The following is a 17,454-nucleotide window of genomic DNA, read 5'->3' on the forward strand; positions in this document are numbered from 1 at the left end:
GATAGACTTCAAGACACAGAGAGACTTGGGTCAAGAAACTGAAAGGTAGGTCAGCACTCCTAGAATGTCCTGGAAGACATGGACTTCTAAAATCAGACACAGTAGATTATAAGAGGGACGGACCCACTGTGTTTACTGAAATTGAATTTCCCACCAGCTCAGCGGCATGGAATTAGAACAGATTATCTTTAGTTATGAATAAAAATATAAATGCATTTCTCTCAGTGTAGTGTGTGAACTTCTCTGCCAAGGTAGCCAATGGATGATGAGAGTCAGCCAAGAGTGACTGTTTCTCAGTGGTAGCCTTCGCAGGGAGAGCGGATTGGAGAACTGTGGGCGTGCCCAGCCAGACTTTGCTCTGTTTATTTTTATGGTCTATACTGCTTACCACAAGCTTCATTATGGTATTAGCTACAGAAGACACACACACACACACTGTGGGGATAGACCCAGCCACCTCGAGATGATGCTGACAGCTGTTTTTATGGTTTGAGGCTGACCTGCTCTATGGCTAGCCCCGTGGCTAAGGATGAGAGTGGACCAGAGAGGCACATCCTGCTTTCCATGTGTGTGGGTTTCACTCTCAGACCGCTACCAACCCAGGGTCAAACACACCTGATGGAAAACTGGCTTTGAACTGTTCTGAACATGTTTTCTGTCCTTATCCTCTAAACCACACTGTAACTGTGAGTATAACATTGATCTAAATAATCCTGTTCAAATTTAGTTTAACAAAGCAACTTGTATACATTTAATATTTAAAGATAAGTATCTTTTCAATGAAAACAATGAGGAAAATACAAGATAAAGAATCAGAAGAGAAAGTCAGTTTCTAGCAGGACCTCCCAGGTTTTCCCACTGAGTGGCAGAACACAGGTGCCAAGGTGACTGGTAGGAAAGTGCTGGCAGAACCAGGGTCTGCAGATGCCTTGTGTACGCTGCCTTTGATCCCTCAACTGGATCAAGTGCTAGCTCTGCTTTTAGCTTTTTTTTTTTTTTTAAAGAATTATTTATTTTCTTTATATGAGTACACTGTAGCTGTCTTCAGACACCAGAAGAGGGCATCCGATCCCATTACAGACAGTGGTAAGCCACCATGTGATTGAATTGAACTCAGAACCTCTGGAAGAACAGTCAGTGCTCTTAACCACTGAGCCATTTCTCCAGGCCGTGCTTTTAGCTTTTCAAGGAGCCGCCATACTGATCTCCCCAGTGCTGTCACTAATCTACAGTCCCATACACTATGTGGGTTCCTTTCTCCCTGGGCTTCACAAGCAGTGGCTGTTTTTTTGTTTTCTTGAAAATAACTTCTGATCGGATCTCCTCCTCCTCCTCCTCCTCCTCTTCTTCTTCTTCTTTCTTTTCTTCTTCCTCTTCTTCCTCCTCCTCTTTTTCTATTTGATAAGATGACATATAGAATATACCTGGATATCCATCAGTGGACAGTGAGAATGTGGTACATATACAGAATAAACATTTACTCAAGTGTAAAGAAAAGTGAAATTCTAAAATTTGCGGGAAATTTGATGCAGCTGTAAAACATTTTATTAAGTGCAGTCACTCAGGCCAGAGAGAGTCAATTGCCCTGTGTTCTTTCTCAGATGTGGATCATAGCTTTGACATTCTGAATTTATATATTTAGCTTAAATTGTCTGTAGAGGCTTAAATTAGAAAGGGACCAGTGGGAACTGGGGGAAGAGGCCTTAAGAGAAGCAAACATAGCAGACATAAAATATGAAAGCGGAGATGCAAAATACTGGAAATAACAAGGTTCAAATAGTGATGGGAGAAAGTAGGCCATGGGGGAGGGATAAATCAAAACAAAGAATTAATAACAAAGTCATAATTGAAACTTACTACTTTATAAGCTAAATAAAAATGTAATGAGGAAAAGAATTTGAATGGAAAATGTACAATAGGGACAACTAATGCTGAGCCCAGAAGCAATATATTATTAAGTGAAAATTCCAGTGCCAGGTATGGCTATCTCCCTCTGAATTGTAGGCCAGGACTACCCAGAGGCTCCCAAGACAGTGCTGTTATGCCCATTGCTCTTCATTGCTCACAAGAGCTAGATGTTAAGTCCTTACTATTGAAAACACCACATGCTTTGTATATAAGACACAGAACAATCAAGCTGGAACTGGTCAGGAAGCCCTCTCCCTACTGGCTAGTTTTCATGGTGCAGGAATGGTGCTATGCAGGCAACTGATGGAGGAAAAATCATCCATGGTCTTAGCTCTGGACCTTAAATACACAATATCAACCTGCCAGGCAACCTGTGTCCACTTGTGCCATAGTGACATGGCTTATCAGTCATGGAGGCAACCAAGTCTTTTCCGATTGGATCTGAAGCCCCGTGTATAGGAGGGAGTTCATGCCTGGTGCTGTACACCTACTGGTTAAGGCCCAGAGCTTGGAAGGTCATTGACCCTAGGGGCAAAGCTACCACTTCTCGTTTGCTAAATGGAGATGTAAAACGTCTCCTAAGTATTTATAGTTACATACATAGACTGGAGCCATCCTCATCCTTGGCCAGAGAAGTGTCAGTGAGCATCAGAGACTCATGGCCAGGCAAGGTTGCTGAAGAATATTTATTACATGATATCTATATACCAGGTTTTGTTCATTCATTAGCATTTGGCTTGCATGTTTCTCTTGTCTGATTAGTGCTCCTGTGAGTGTGTAAATATTTGTCAGACCCCATGTTTTAAAATATTTGGATGCATACTCTGAATCACACTGTAATTATATGTTTAACTTCCTGAGAAATTGATAGTGTTTTCTACAGTGGCACACACACACACACACACACACACAGAGAGAGAGAGAGAGAGAGAGAGAGAGAGAGAGAGAGAGAGAGTATAACTAGCATAAGCTGCCCTCTTACTCTCTTTTATCATCTATGTTGCAAGAAAGTGGCCCTTTGCAAGCCAGGACTTCATCAACTACCCACATCATAACATAAGAACGAGTCCCAGGCTCTAAAGACCAGTGCAGCATGGGGAAAATCAAGAGAGACTTTGTTCCCTAAGCCAGAAGGCAGTGAACTTTCTACCCTGGATCTGGTGGTTCTGGGCCAGTAGCCTATTTCCTAACTGAAGAGTCTTTGATATTACCAGAGTTCTTTAAAGTATAATGCGCCGGGCGTGGTGGCGCACACCTTTAGTCCCAGCACTTGGGAGGCAGAGGCAGGTGGATTTCTGAGTTCACAGCCAGCCTGATCTACAAAGTGAGTTCCAGGACAGCCAGGGCTATACAGAGAAACACTGTCTCGAAAAGTATAATGCAACAATGTAACACACATGTATCCTGTGAAGTATAAAGCTCTATAGAGGTGTGTTTGTTATTAGCATGATATACAAGTCTCTCCTCACCTAGACCAGATCAATGTCGGTCATCTTCCATTGCTATCCTGCTACACCACAGATACGCAAAATGTTCCCAGGCCAAAGACAAACAGTAGCCCTTAAGACTGAGGATGTCAGCTTGTGCTCTGAAATAATTAATAAGGAAAGCATCTTCAGAGAGGCAATAATTTACACAAAGTTCTTACTGAATGTAGACTTAGAATCTAAATACTTTATTTTTGGTTTTCATTAAACTAGTTATATACTATTTATGCATGCATATGTGAGTGACATACATACATTTCTATGTGTGTTCCCAGGCACATGACACATGCATGTTTTCAGGTGTATACATATACATACATACATACATACACACATACATACATGTGTGTGTGTTTATATAAAAAACAGAGGTTGATGTCTGGTGTCTTCTTCAATTGTCTTCTATTTTATGTTCTGAAACAGAGTCTCTTAGCTGAACCAAGATTGTGTTGATTTCTGCTAATCCAACTACCCAGCTTGCTCCAGGAAGGAGTCTTTGTATCTTACTTCTGAGTTCTGGGATTAGAGTTGGAATTCAACCAGCACTTATGGGTGCTAGGGATCAAAAACGCAGTCTTCATGCTTGCATGGAAAGTACTCTACCGACTTCAAAAATATGTTTAAAAGAACCACATAAGTGCTATTGTTCTTAGGCTCCTCAGAAAGACTGAAACATCAAGACAAACAGGCAAGTCAACAGATTGCTCTTATCTCATGGAAGCCAGAAAACACAGAGAAACAGAAATGGACCTGGTGCAAGACACAGCCACAGAGGAAATGGCCTTAGACCCAACTTCTCCCAGGGAGGATACTTCCTTTCCAAAGCTGACTGAGCTTATTCAGTAGGGAGCAATAGTTAAGATCCCTAGAGCAACTGTTCATAGCACCCATCCATGCAGATGTACGGAGCCACACCTGACACCAGTCACATGCACTGCACAGCAGCTGCCAGGACCACACCCAGTACAGCCAATTACATCATTTACCCAACTTCTGTTCTCTGTGCATTGGAAACATGGGAGGAGCCAGAAGACAGCATGCAGAACCCTATCCCAGGAGACAGGCGGGAGGGAAGAGCAGTTCTAAGAGACTTTAACCTTGAATTGAACTTGAGTTGTAACAAACAGCAGAGACAGTTACTTTCAATTTGGCAAGTTTACATTGGCCGGAAGTCTCCAGAGAAAGATGGGTTTAATAGGAGAGCACAAGGGAAGTTGCAGTTTTTATGCATTTCAGAGACTTAATGCATGAGTTTCAACTCAGTTGCCCTCCTTTTAAAGGTCACCTCTCTCCCAAGCTCTGAGAAACACTGTAACCCCTTTCTTGGCCAAAGCAATTCAAGCTTCATCTCAGAGACTCTCCCTCAGGCTTTGTGACACTCAGCAATCTAACTACTGGCTTTAGTTCTTTCCTTCGTTGCTTTAACTTCTGCGGTGGCACTGTTTGCTGCCCCTTCAAGTCTTACCAGGCCTGAACCCCACCTTGTCTCCACCCTGAATGCATACAAACTCCTTCATACAAGTCTGCTTGGCACTTTGAGTTGTATAGAGCACTGTGTGTGTGTGTGTGTGTTTGTAGATAGAGATAGAGAGATAGATAAATCTTAATCTTTTCCTCCACTAAGAATACAGATGCTGTTCAGTGGTTCTGCATTTAATCAGATTCTGTGCTTTCAAACCCTGAGAACAACAGCCTTATCCATGCTCTATAAATATTAGAGCATGTGTGTGCATGTGTATGTGTGTGAGCATATGTATATGTATGAGTGTGTGTGTTTGTATGTTTTTGCTCATATGGGAAAATATTTTTCATAACTTAGATGTGTGCATGTGCACTTTTACACACACACACACACACACACACACACATTTCTCTTATTCCTTACTGGGCATTATAATTGGGCCTTCACTTTAAGGTTTATTTCAATGAGGTGTGTCTTTGTTGGGGCATGTGTGCTGTTGTCACAGATGTCTCATTGCCCTACAGCTGGCTTCCAGTGGCTTCTGAGATGTCATGTGTGGGCTGAGAACTAAACCCAGGTCCTCTGCAAGAACAGTAGGTGCTCTTAACCACTAAGTCACCTGTGCATTTCCCCAAACTGATTCTTTTAAAACAAAATAAACAGACTTAAAAATATATTACATACTTTCTATCATGTGATAGCTGAAATATAAGTGTGTGTGTGTGTGTGTGTGTGTGTGTGTGTGACATGAACAGAGAAAGAGAGTTGTAAAGAAAGGAAAGTGTATAAGGAGACAGTGGAGGGATATAAGATAGGATTATGGCAGGAAGAAAATACCACAGTTTTTCTCCTCAGTAGAATATAGATGTTTGTGTGTGTGTGTGTGTGTGTGTGTGTGTGTGTGTCTGCACACATGCTAACCAGGCTTCAGGTAGCAGCCAGTTAGCAAGTAGATAGAAAATCTCTTAATGCCTGAATCCTATTTTCTTCTGTTTCACAGACTTTGGGTATAAATAGAACCACAGTCATTTTTGTTTCCATGTAAAGTGATATCATTACAATATTTCCATCCTCCACTGCTCACTCTAAATTTACTTTACACAAAAACTTTCTCTAAATATTCCTGAGATAATCCAGGGCGGCCTGTATTAGTTGACTAACATGCCTGGTCTGCTTCTTGGCTGAGCTGTTACTTCCTGTACACATCACAGAGACTACCAAATCCAATGCCTACTTCCTCTAAGCACACAGTAGGATTTTTCTTCATGAAGTTTACATGCTTTCATTACGTGCTTTTCTTGTTTTGCATCTCGTGATGGACATAAGTCTAACTTTGGAAGATGAACTAGACACTAGACATTTCCCCCGACCCACTGTGTGTATTGTGTGTGTGCATCTGTCTGTCTGTTTCCCCTTCCTCTATCCCTGTCTCACTCTCTGCCTGTGTGTGTGTGTACTTAATCTTTAGGAGGAAAAAGGAGGTCTAATAAACAATTTTTAGATAAAAGCACCTTTCTAATTAGTTATGTGACCCTTATCTTAGGATCCAGGTAAGAGTCAATGGACCACGTCTGAAACACATGAAGGTGCATTGTCATACCAGCAGAGCCTTTGCCTTACTGTGGGATTTGACCTGAGTCAACAAATTTCCAACCACTGGTCACTGGCTCACCTGCAGGACTACAGTGAACAAAACTCCCTGCTGTGGTCCGAGTGAAGCACGCTCGCTCTACTCTTGAACTCGTCATGGGATCATCTAAATGCAATCACTCACCTCAAAAGCCCATGTCTGAGTTGTAATATGAATTTTAGGGAAAAGAAACACTTCACTCACAACATGGGAGACATTAAAAGACATTTCACATTATTAGAATGGAACTAGTTAATTCTTTAAAAGAGGATTTAAAAACCATGTAACATTATAAGTTTAAATAGTATATTTAAATGAAAAACAAGGTATGAGCATGCTGAACATTGAACGGCCACTATTGCTCAATTTAGGAACCTTTGCAAAGCTGGTTCAAAAGTTGAACAGTTATAACGTGCCTTGCTTTTTGCTGACAACCCTGTTTGGTTTGGTTTCATTTCTCCTCTCTGGAAAGCAGAGTGGTATCAGACAAACGAAAGGAAACAAACTTGGGCTCCCTGGAAAGTCCAGTCAGTCCTGCGAAGTCTTTAAACAAACAACTGGGCTGAACTTACTGAGATCAAAGAATTATGATGGTTAACTCCCAGAATTTCTTGGTTCTGTCTGGATCTCTCTGGTTTAGCTAATTTAAATTCTGTGCCCTATCAAATTCCTGTTCTCCAGATTCAAAGGGAAGTGGTTGATACGGTGAGATGGCGGTAGCATTGGGAGAGGACAAAGCTACCTCCCAGGGCAGCTAAATAAAAACAATACATTTTGATGCTTTCCTTACTTGTGAGGGCTGACTCTCAGGCCACAGGAAAGCTTCTGGCCTTGGGGCTTTTAGAGAAGTAGAGAGCTAACAACTTATAAAAGGCAGTTGCGGAAGACTCCTGTTTATAGAAGTAACTCACAACTCATTATTTATTCATACTTTCCATGTTCCAAGGCCAAGTCACATGGATGATATTGTGATCCATTTGCTTATTTAAATGGAGTTGAAAACCTTAAGTTTTAGTGTTTTGTTTTGTCTTTTTATTTTTTTCAAGCCAGAAGAATCGATTTCTTTAGCTTGGTTCCAGTATCTAACAATATCTTCCCCAGCCCTTGGATGCTTTCATAGAGAGATGATTGTTTTTTCAGTTGGGTGCAGATGGGTCTGTAGTTCATTGCTGGTCATTGTGGGATGGACTTAGTCCCATCCTAAGTAGAATGCCTCAGATCAACTGCTTTACTTCAGTCATGCTTGGCCCTATTTGAACATGTCTCTTCCCTCTGTGAGGCGTGTTTTCTTTGTCTGTAATTAGAACTCAAATGTCTACCTCAGGAGGATGGTGTAAGAATTAAGTGGACTTAGGTAGGGGAGGCATTAGCCAGCTGCTATATGCATTTTCTTTTCAGTAAAGGATTACTGCTCCTTTGCTGTTGAGAAAGGAAGCTTATTCAAAGCCATACAATCATGTCAGCGCACTTGCTACAGGTTTCTGTGACATAATTTCTCTCTGGTTCTCTTCCTGCTGCTCATCGCTTGTTCAAAACATGACCATTCAACAGCCTTCTCTGGATATCATCTCCCATCTTATTTCCTTTTCTCACCCCTCCTAGATCTCCATCACTGCTTAAACAGAGCTTTTATGATAAAAACATCCAGAGAGACAAAGAGTGAGAGAGAGGAAGAGAGAGACAGACAGACAGAGGGAGAGACAGAGACACAGAGATAATTATTTTACGTATTATATCTTCAGTTGCTGTATATAAGATGTTTATATCATTCAAATTTGCAAGATTTTCTTCTAGATGTTTTGCACTTTTATATTTCACAAAATTTATAATCGATCTGAGCTAACATTTGTGTACAGTACAAAGCAGAGAGCAAAGTCCATTTTATGGACATGGTAGAGAATTCTTCCAGATGTGTTTACTAGAGACTAACATTTTTCACTAACTTTTGTCGAAAACCAGCCTTCCATATATGTGTGCGGGGGTCTCATTTCTGATTTCCCCAACTCTGTTCTGTTGCTGTCCTCATCTGCCATGCAACAAAGCCATGCCACTCCACTTATGGACGCTCTAGCGTAAGTGCAGAAGTCAGGGAGCATGAATCCTCCAGCCTGTTCCTCTCCAGTGCTTCAGAGACCTTGATTCACCCTGAATAAAGTGTATGTGCACAAGGGGATTCACCAAACCTCATCTGAGAGAGCTGTACCACTGAAATCCTTGGAGAAGGTCTTCTCCCCTTAGGTATCACTGCTGGACCGGGATCCTGCTGACCCATCCATTTTGGACTTCACTTTATCCTTCCCCCCTGGTGTAGAGCAATACCTGGACACCCTGAGGGAAGAAGCTGACTTGCAGACTCAACTCTGCTCCATCCTCCGCTGCCTGGTGTGCAGTCTTGTCTGGACACGCCTAGGGAAGAAAGAGAGAACAGAACCACACAGCACCAAGAACTAGACAACTAGAAGCAACCACTGTTTGTTAGAGCACCACACTCTGACTCAGTTTATCCATCCAGTGTCACCTCCCAGCCCTGATACACCAAGTTCTAGCAGAGGCTCTGGCCTAGGCTCCCCCCCCCCCCCCGCCCTTCTTTCTGCTTCCTGACAGACACTAGCACCTTCCCATGAAGTCTCAGGGTTAAGAGTGCCCCCACTTCCAGGAAATGGATACATTGAATTTATTCTTCCAACGGTGTTAGTTTCTTCTCTGTATCAATCAGATAGGCACAGTGAACCACCTTCTTCATTGCTGTATTGGCTTTAACTCTGGGTCTTATGATTTTATTTGCTTGCGAGTTGTAAGCATATAGCTTTGATGGGTCAGATGATACCACACAGCTTTGCATCTTGTAACACAGTGCTGTATCTGCTCGTTCATTTCCTGCCCTTCACAGCCTTCATGATGCTTGCTAGATGTCTTACATATGTTCTCAACATCTCTTTATGCTATTATCTTCATCATCCTTTAAGTAGTCAGCTGTATTTTAAAGCAACTTAAACAATAAGACATACTTATTTACATAATCACCCTTTTTTGTACTTTTTTTTCATGGTTTCTATAGAGCATTATTTTGCTTGGTGCCTGAAGGATGTCTCACAAAGCTTTTTGTGCGCATAGTCTAGCTGTGGTGTTTCTGAAAAAGGCCCAATTTTGCTTGTGTTAAGAACATATTTTCTTAGATATATATTTCTGGGCTGATGGACATTATCTTTAGTTCTTTAATAATGGTTTCCCCCTATCTCCTATCTTCTGTCTTCTGTGTACATTGAGACACAAAGGTTCAATATTGACCTTTGTGTCTGCCTGTCTTTATGATATGTTCTACTTTGTTGATCTTATAAAAGCAATATTATAATGAGTTCCTTGAGAATTGTGTACAATGTACTTTGAACATGTTCGCTCTCAGTTTCCCCCATAACCATTCTTTCCACAATTCATCTCTTCCCACCTACCTTTGAGATTTCTCCCCCCCCCCCCACCTTACAATGTCAGTTTGTGCTGCCCAGCTCGTCTTGGGAGCGAGTGTAAAGACCATCCTTGTGTTATTCAAATGCTGATTTCTCTGTCCCCATGGCAGGTTGCAATCCGGGCATGGCATTTTAATGGCTGCAGTATCTGTTCTCTGTCTCTGTTTTCTGTTCTCTCCCCCCTCTCTTCCATTCATCTCCCTCGATGCCTCTCTACATCTTTTTAAGTCATCAGGGCAGCTCCACGTGGGCTTTTTCTCCCATGTAAAGCTGGCGAGTTTAGTTATCTGACAAACATGTTGCCAGCCAGAGTCAAACAAGGTGACACTGTTTTCCTGCGCCAGCTTTCAGACACAAATGAGTATCTTTTTCCTGGAACCTTGGTGGTATTTTTTCACATTTTTGTTGGAGACAATGTTGTTTGTTGAGCTGCAATACGACATTGTTGCTGGTAAGCCCAGCTTCCAGAGGCTGTGATGAGCCTTGAAACTGCAAGCGACGAGTCCAGTGCTGCTGGCGGCAAAATGTACAAGCAAGGCATGGGAGGCCTGGGCTCACAGGGACCTCACATTGAGTTAGAGTGATGTCTCACTATGTGACAAATCATGTGAGGTGTTTATGGATGAGCACAACCACAGACAATGAGCACCGAGGTGTACAGAAGAAAATGAAACCTCACAAATGCAATATTTTACAAACGAAACAAAACAATCAAGCAGAAAGTGTGAGTATCATCAGGAAGATATTGGACAATGATTTATACTCACTACTGTGAGCAGATAACGTCAGTTAAAAGGTTAGAGACTTAGAATGACCAGTAAGATCATGAAAAGAGCCACTGACACCAAAAGAAGGAATAAGGCATTTAACAAATAATGAAAACACAAAGATAAAGCTCTCTAGAGATGCTTAGAAATATTCAAATTGATGTTGGCTTGTTATATTTTTTATAAACAATTTCTAAATTCAACGATAATCATTTAAAAGTCTATTCTGAACCAGGCAGTGGTGGCACACACCTTTAATCTTGGCTCTTGGGAGGCAGAGGCAGGCAGATTTCTGAGTTCAAGGCTAGCCTGGTCTACAGAGTGAGTTCCAGGACAGCCAGGGCTATACAGAGAAACCCTGTCTCAAAAAAAAAATTGGAAAAAAAAGTCTATTCTGCAATATTTTTGTTGATTATTTTGGAATCTCATGTCATGTACCCCAATTGTGCTCACCTTTCAGTACTCCCATGTGTGCTCTCTTTCCCTGCAACACCCCCCCCCAAAAAAAAAACAAAGAAAGGAAAAGAAAAAAGGTCCTTTTTTGTGTTGTATATATGGTCACTGCAGCATGGTCATATTTCTACTGGTCCTCTATGGAAAGATGAATCTTTCTCTACCTCCACCCTTGCCAGAAGCCAACTGAGGCAAGTTTTGCTGCACCCAGAGAGGGGAAGGCCAGCTCTCCTGTGAGGTGTGGGGTTAGCTCTCCCTCACCCAGGTGTGGGAAGCCACATGTGCCCTTGCAGAGTGGCGCTGGCTACCACTGGCCACTGCCCATGATTATGGGTAAACAACCAATGTGTGCATGTGCATAAGAGGTTTTTGCCGAGTCACTGCCTGGCCTGACGCATATTAATGAGATACTGGTAGCATAACCAATCAGGTATGGACACATCACTCCTAGGCCTATATAAGCAGCACCATTTCTGGGCTCAGGGTCTTTCGCAATCAATGCTCTCCCAATAAACGTGTGCAGAAGGATCCTATTGTGGCGTTGTTCTTGCTGGCGAGACGGGCGCTCACACCCAGGGACATCAACATGGCTTCAGGCAGCAGTTCTAACCACGGACATTCTAATGGGCCTCAGTGGTCACATGGGCCACATACATGAACACAGCCCTTGGCCATATTAGGACCACTGACCAATTTATGACCCTCAGCAGCTACACAGACCATGAGGCTCAACATGGCCTCTCCGAGGCAGCAAAACTCAAGGACATCGCCTGGATCTAGGGTTTCATAGCAGTCTGGGACAGCAGCCTGGACCACAGATATGGCTACGGGTAGCATAATAGACCATGGTGGTTCCTTCAGGAGGCTCAATGGAGAAAGTGAACTATTTGTAGAGGATCCCACAGTCTGCATCTGCATAAGCTCCAGGCTGCTGCACAGCATGATGCTGACCCTATCAAACAATGACAGCATGTGACCTCAGCCCCCTCCCTTACCTGTCACGGTCATCATGTCTCCCTCTGTCTCCTCTAGCTTTGATATGCTTTAAAGTTCAAGCAACTTGGCTTTGCTTTTTGTGTGTGGTTATAACTAGACAGAAGAAGACTGAGGTCCCAGATTAAAGAGCACAGAAGAGACCTGCCAGTGAAGTGTGGCTCCATGGAGACTTCATTCTTACTGTTCTACAAAGGAATTATTGGAATAACTGGTGAATTTTGGACTAAGCTTGTCTGTTAGAGAGCAGTCACTGGTAATGACCGTTGCCCTGTGTAGACATGGAGAAACAGAGAGTTACTAAACAATGCTATGTGTACAGATTAAGAGAGACAGATAATGCCAACATGGTGACGTGAAAACAGTTAAAGAATTCCTGGGAAGATGATTCAAGGCTCCGTGTACTTTTTTTTTCCCTAAAGCCATTTCTCCATTAAAAAAAAAAAAAAAAAGCAAAAAGCTTTCTGTAGTGTATTTTGGAGAGGGGGGGGGTGTGCTTAGTCTGTTCCTATTAGAAAAAGAGACATTTAAAGCTATAAGTGTTCAAGAGCAATCCTTTTTAAATAGACACTTGTTTCTGCACAAGGGCATTCTGGGAATGCTGTTTGAGACTGTTTATTGTTGCCATGGCTAAAGCCATAAAGAAGCACTTGTATCTGTTCCTAAATTCAAACTGAGGTCTAAACTTAACGAACTTGTTTAAAAAGCCTTTCAAATGTTGCATTTCAGTAGAACTATCACCCGGAGAGCTACTAAGTCATAATATCACTGCCAAAGTGAGGGGCTTCAGGTAACTAAGTCTGATTCCTCTGGCCTGGGTGCAGGTAGGCGGCTAGAGAGTCCTCCCTGGATGTTCTGCCCACCCTTCAGTCCACAGTGAGGGAGGCTAACGATCTCTCTTCCACATCTAGGATGTAGACGAGGACCACTGGCCAGGCACTGTTTCTTCTTTCTCCAGCTGCATCCTCACCCTTGATGCTTCCTCACCCTTGGCGTCTCTGAGTGACCCTAAGAACAAAGGCTGACAATCTTGAGAGTGAGGTTGACATTTTGTATGGAGTTGCCTGGGCTGCAGATGCTCAGTATCTGCTTGAGTGTTCCTGCTGAGTGTGTCTGGGACACCAACGGTCCCCTGGTGTGCATGGGGACCTCCCAGCGTGTGGAGGGCCTGGTGAGAAGAGCTCAGGTCATCTGCTCTCAGTGATCAAGGGTCTCTGCCTTTGGATTCAGTCCGGAATCTGCTCCATTGGTCAGTAGCTCCCAGGCCTTCCTACCCTACTGCTCTCCAGTTGGCAGGAGGCAGACAGCAGGGTTTCTTTAGACCTTGGCTGTTCTGTTTCTCCTGACATCCCTGTGGAACACAGAGACGAAAGGCAGAAGGCTTCCTGTGTGGAGTCTGATGTCAGGTAGCATTACTTTTATGATATTCTATTAGCTGAAGCAGTAGCAGGCCATCTGAGGTCCGAGGGAACAGAACAGACAAACTTCTGTACTGAGTGATGGCATGTACTTGGTTATCTTGGCAACAGCTACCAATTTTTTAACTCTGATGTGTTAGAAAAAAATATTTAAAGTGTCAGATTCTGATTAGTTTGTTAGAAAATCGCATTGGAAATGGGTGTTTTCCAGACAGGCTTTAGGAAAAGACTTTGGTGAATTGAGACACAGGACTTTAAAACTGGGTGCCATGGTCTAGTGAGGGCACTGGGAGTCAGCACTGTATGTCCTTCTGTAGCGTGGTCTCTGTGCCGAAGACTAAAGTTTGAAAGAGTTGTATCAAAAATATTAAAGTCATTTTTTTTTTCGTTTAAGACAGGGTCTCACTGCATACCCCTGGCTGGCTTGAACTGTCTATGTAGACCAGGCTACATTGTAACTCAGAGATCCACCTGCCTTTGCCCTTGAGTGCTAGGATTATAGTGCCAGACTTTTTGAATGACTGCTAAGGAGCTGAATTCCTGTCCTCGTGGAGTCAGGGCAAGCACTTTATCTATTGAGCCATCCCATAACCAAGTTTATGATTCGTTTTGGAGACAGAGAAGGACTGCACACACTAAGTATGCACATGGATACAACATGAAACAGTGAAAACAAACAAGCAGGCGTTTTTGTAATTCTTGGACAAAGACAACAATTCATCCAAAATCACCATGGAGTAAGAGGGTGTTTTTGTTTGTTTTAAAACTAAGTTTACATGTCGTTCTCCCACTAAATATTGTTGTCAAATAACCAAGCACTTTTAAGGTAAGTTTAAAGTTTGTTTCATTCGATGGCCAGGCCATGGAAGAGCACATTCCCACCATGCAGATGCCTCCTCTGAGTGGGTGTAAGTTCAGTTATGGAGGCAGAGTGTGTGGTGTGTACAAGCTGTCCTCTGAGTGTTGGCAGCCAGCAGTGGGAAACTCTGCTGTAGCGTATCCAGCATGGGTCTCCATGAGCAGAGCGAGCAGGACTGGGGGCTGGGGGGGCTGGGAGGCTGGGGCAGGGAGTGAGCTTAGTGACAGGCTCCTTCCCTTTAGTGTTCAGCTAACAAATGATGAGGAGAGTGTTATTCAAACAAATGTAAGATAAGGTTAATGGCAAAACAGAAAGCTTTGTACATTTTCTTTCAAACATAAACATTTAAAAAATTAACTCATCTCACTGTGGACTAATACAATTAAATGAAGATGGTGATGGGGCTTGGGGGAGCATGCTCACAGAGGACTCAGCTCCTAGCACCCACATATTGGTTCACAGCCAACTGTAACTATAGTTCCAGGAGACCTGACACCATCCGACCCTGTGGGCACCAGGCCTGTACATACACACATGCAGGCAACACACCCATGCACATAAAGTAAAATAAATAATTCTAAAACTTTTAATTAAATAAAGAAATAAATGAAAAATTAAAAAAAAAAAAACCAAAACACTGTGGACTAACACCCATTCTTGGAAAATACAGCTGGGTCTGTATTTTATCGTCATTTCCTTAAGAAAAACCCCGAGGGAGAAGTCATAGGGCAGGTTATTAAATCTGTATTCTGTATTACCCCTTAGTCAGAATCACTTTTCAGAAGTCCTGAGTGCAATCATGGCTTGAAATATAGTTCCACTATGCCACGATTCATTGGACTTTGTCCAAAGAGACCAAACAGAACTTCAAATATTATTTCAGAACACTGACGGGGAAGGGAAGGAACTAGATTGATTTCATTTTAAACGACTTGTGCAGAGCTCTGCATGGACCAGCCTTCTCTTTGCCTTATTCCAATGGCTTTTGTTTGCCAATTAGGGGGAATCACCTGGGTTCAATGGAACAAAGAGGGAGGGAGATTCGTGTCCCCTTAGCAGCTGTCCTGGGTGGCAGCCAAAGACACAGGCCGGAGCAGCTGCACACTGCACGTGTGCCCTCCAGAGAAAGCAGCCCAGATCAAACAGATGGAAGGACCCAGTGCCCTTGATTCTGAGACTTCAGGGAAGCAACTTGATCCTCTGGGGGAGCCCTAGTGTCTACAGCCAGGCATAGCCTGAAGACAGACCACAATCAGGGTCACTTGTCCCCAGAGAAAACCAGAATCAAATTCTTGATGCAGGAAAGAGAGCCCTCACCATGTGGCAAGCAAGTTCTCAGGGCTGGAGCAAAGGTGAGGGTTTGTGATGGAGACAGGGTCAGTCTTGGGGTCTGGACATCAGGACTGAAGGCCATGCTGGCTGACTCTGCATAGTATTCATAGGAAAGCACATGATGGGAACACCAGCGTATGGCACAAGCCTGGTGGTGAGTCCAGAGAGAATCCTTCAAACATTCAGAAGCCCCCATGAGATGAGCAGAAAGCAACAGAGTATGCAAGGTGGGGTGTTAGGGTGGCAAACCATGCTCCCACAACCTCGGCCACAAGAAAGTGCTTTCACCACTCCAAACCGTGCCCTCGCGGGTATCATCAGGAAGTGTAACACAGACTGAGAAGAAACAATATCCCCATTGACATTAAGCCTCTTCATATTATGGGATCAATACTCAGCCTTGTTAACTGAAACCCTGGGTAGGTTTACCTCACCCAGACTTGAAGGGACCACTATGATAAGGCCCTGGGATTGGATACTAAGGGATATGCACTCCTTCGCTCCCTCCCTCCATCACTCCCTCCCTCCCTTCTCCCTTCCCCTCTCTCTCTTTCTCCCTCTCTCCCCCATTCTGTGTGTGGTGTCTTCTCATGCACATGTTTGGCTTTGGTGTATTTTGTTTTTTACTTTTCATAGATACCATGTAGCTCAACCAACACAGTACTTTAACAGGCAGACCTCCACACTCCCTCCCTCCCTTGTCACTTGTACTTACACAGATTCTTCATGCTTATGTAAATGGATACAGATTCAGGTCACAGTCTATTTTCTACACAAGAACACATGATCTTGTGCTTCATCCCATGTTCTTATGTTTGCCTTAGCATTTAACCATCCATTATACGGATGCTTAAAAGTTCATTTACCCAACAGCCGATTGACAGACATGACATCATTTCTATCTTCCCTGGATTTGCAACAGTGTCACCAGGAATAATACCATACAGATGTCACCCAACTTGTAGATGGTAAATGGTCTCAAGTAGGTTCACAAAGCTGAATAGCTTGTGAATTAGAGAGATGTGGAGACATTTTTCAAGATGACCTGAAGCATCTGGGAGAATTCTCAATGTTCTCTGCCATGCACATCCATGTCCTCACTGCCATGCACATCCATGTTCTCACTGCCATGCATATCCATGTTCTCAATGCCATGCACATCCATGTTCTCACTGCCATGCATATCCATGTTCTCAATGCCATGCACATCCATGTCCTCACTGCCATGCACATCCATGTTCTCAATGCCATGCGCATCCATGTCCTCACTGCCATGCAATCCATGTCCTCACTGCCAAGAACATCCATGTTCTCATCGCCATGCACATCCATGTCCTCACTGCCATGCACATCCATGTTCTCACCGCCATGCAGATCCATGTTCTCACAGATATGCACATCCATAGCTCATGGTTTTTGTCATTCTGACAGGTGAGAATCAGCCTAACCATAGTTTTATTCTCCCTGACATGAGTGAGGCTAACATCTTACTGCATGCACATCCGTGTTCCTCTTCTGAGCTCTGTGCTGTCCTTTGCCCAGCCTCCTGACTTGTTTGTTTCTGTAATGAAGCCCGTTTGTCACTAAAAAACTTGACTGTCTCTTTCCTCAGCCATGAAATTTCCATTTGATTCTTGTATGCATGCTATACTTCTTTGGTCTCCTTTTGAGTATTCTTCAT

The sequence above is a fragment of the Mus caroli genome, unplaced genomic scaffold, assembly GCF_978045245.1.
Source record: "Mus caroli unplaced genomic scaffold, Mus_caroli_1 scaffold_15, whole genome shotgun sequence".
NCBI classification, from domain to species: Eukaryota; Metazoa; Chordata; class Mammalia; order Rodentia; family Muridae; genus Mus; species Mus caroli.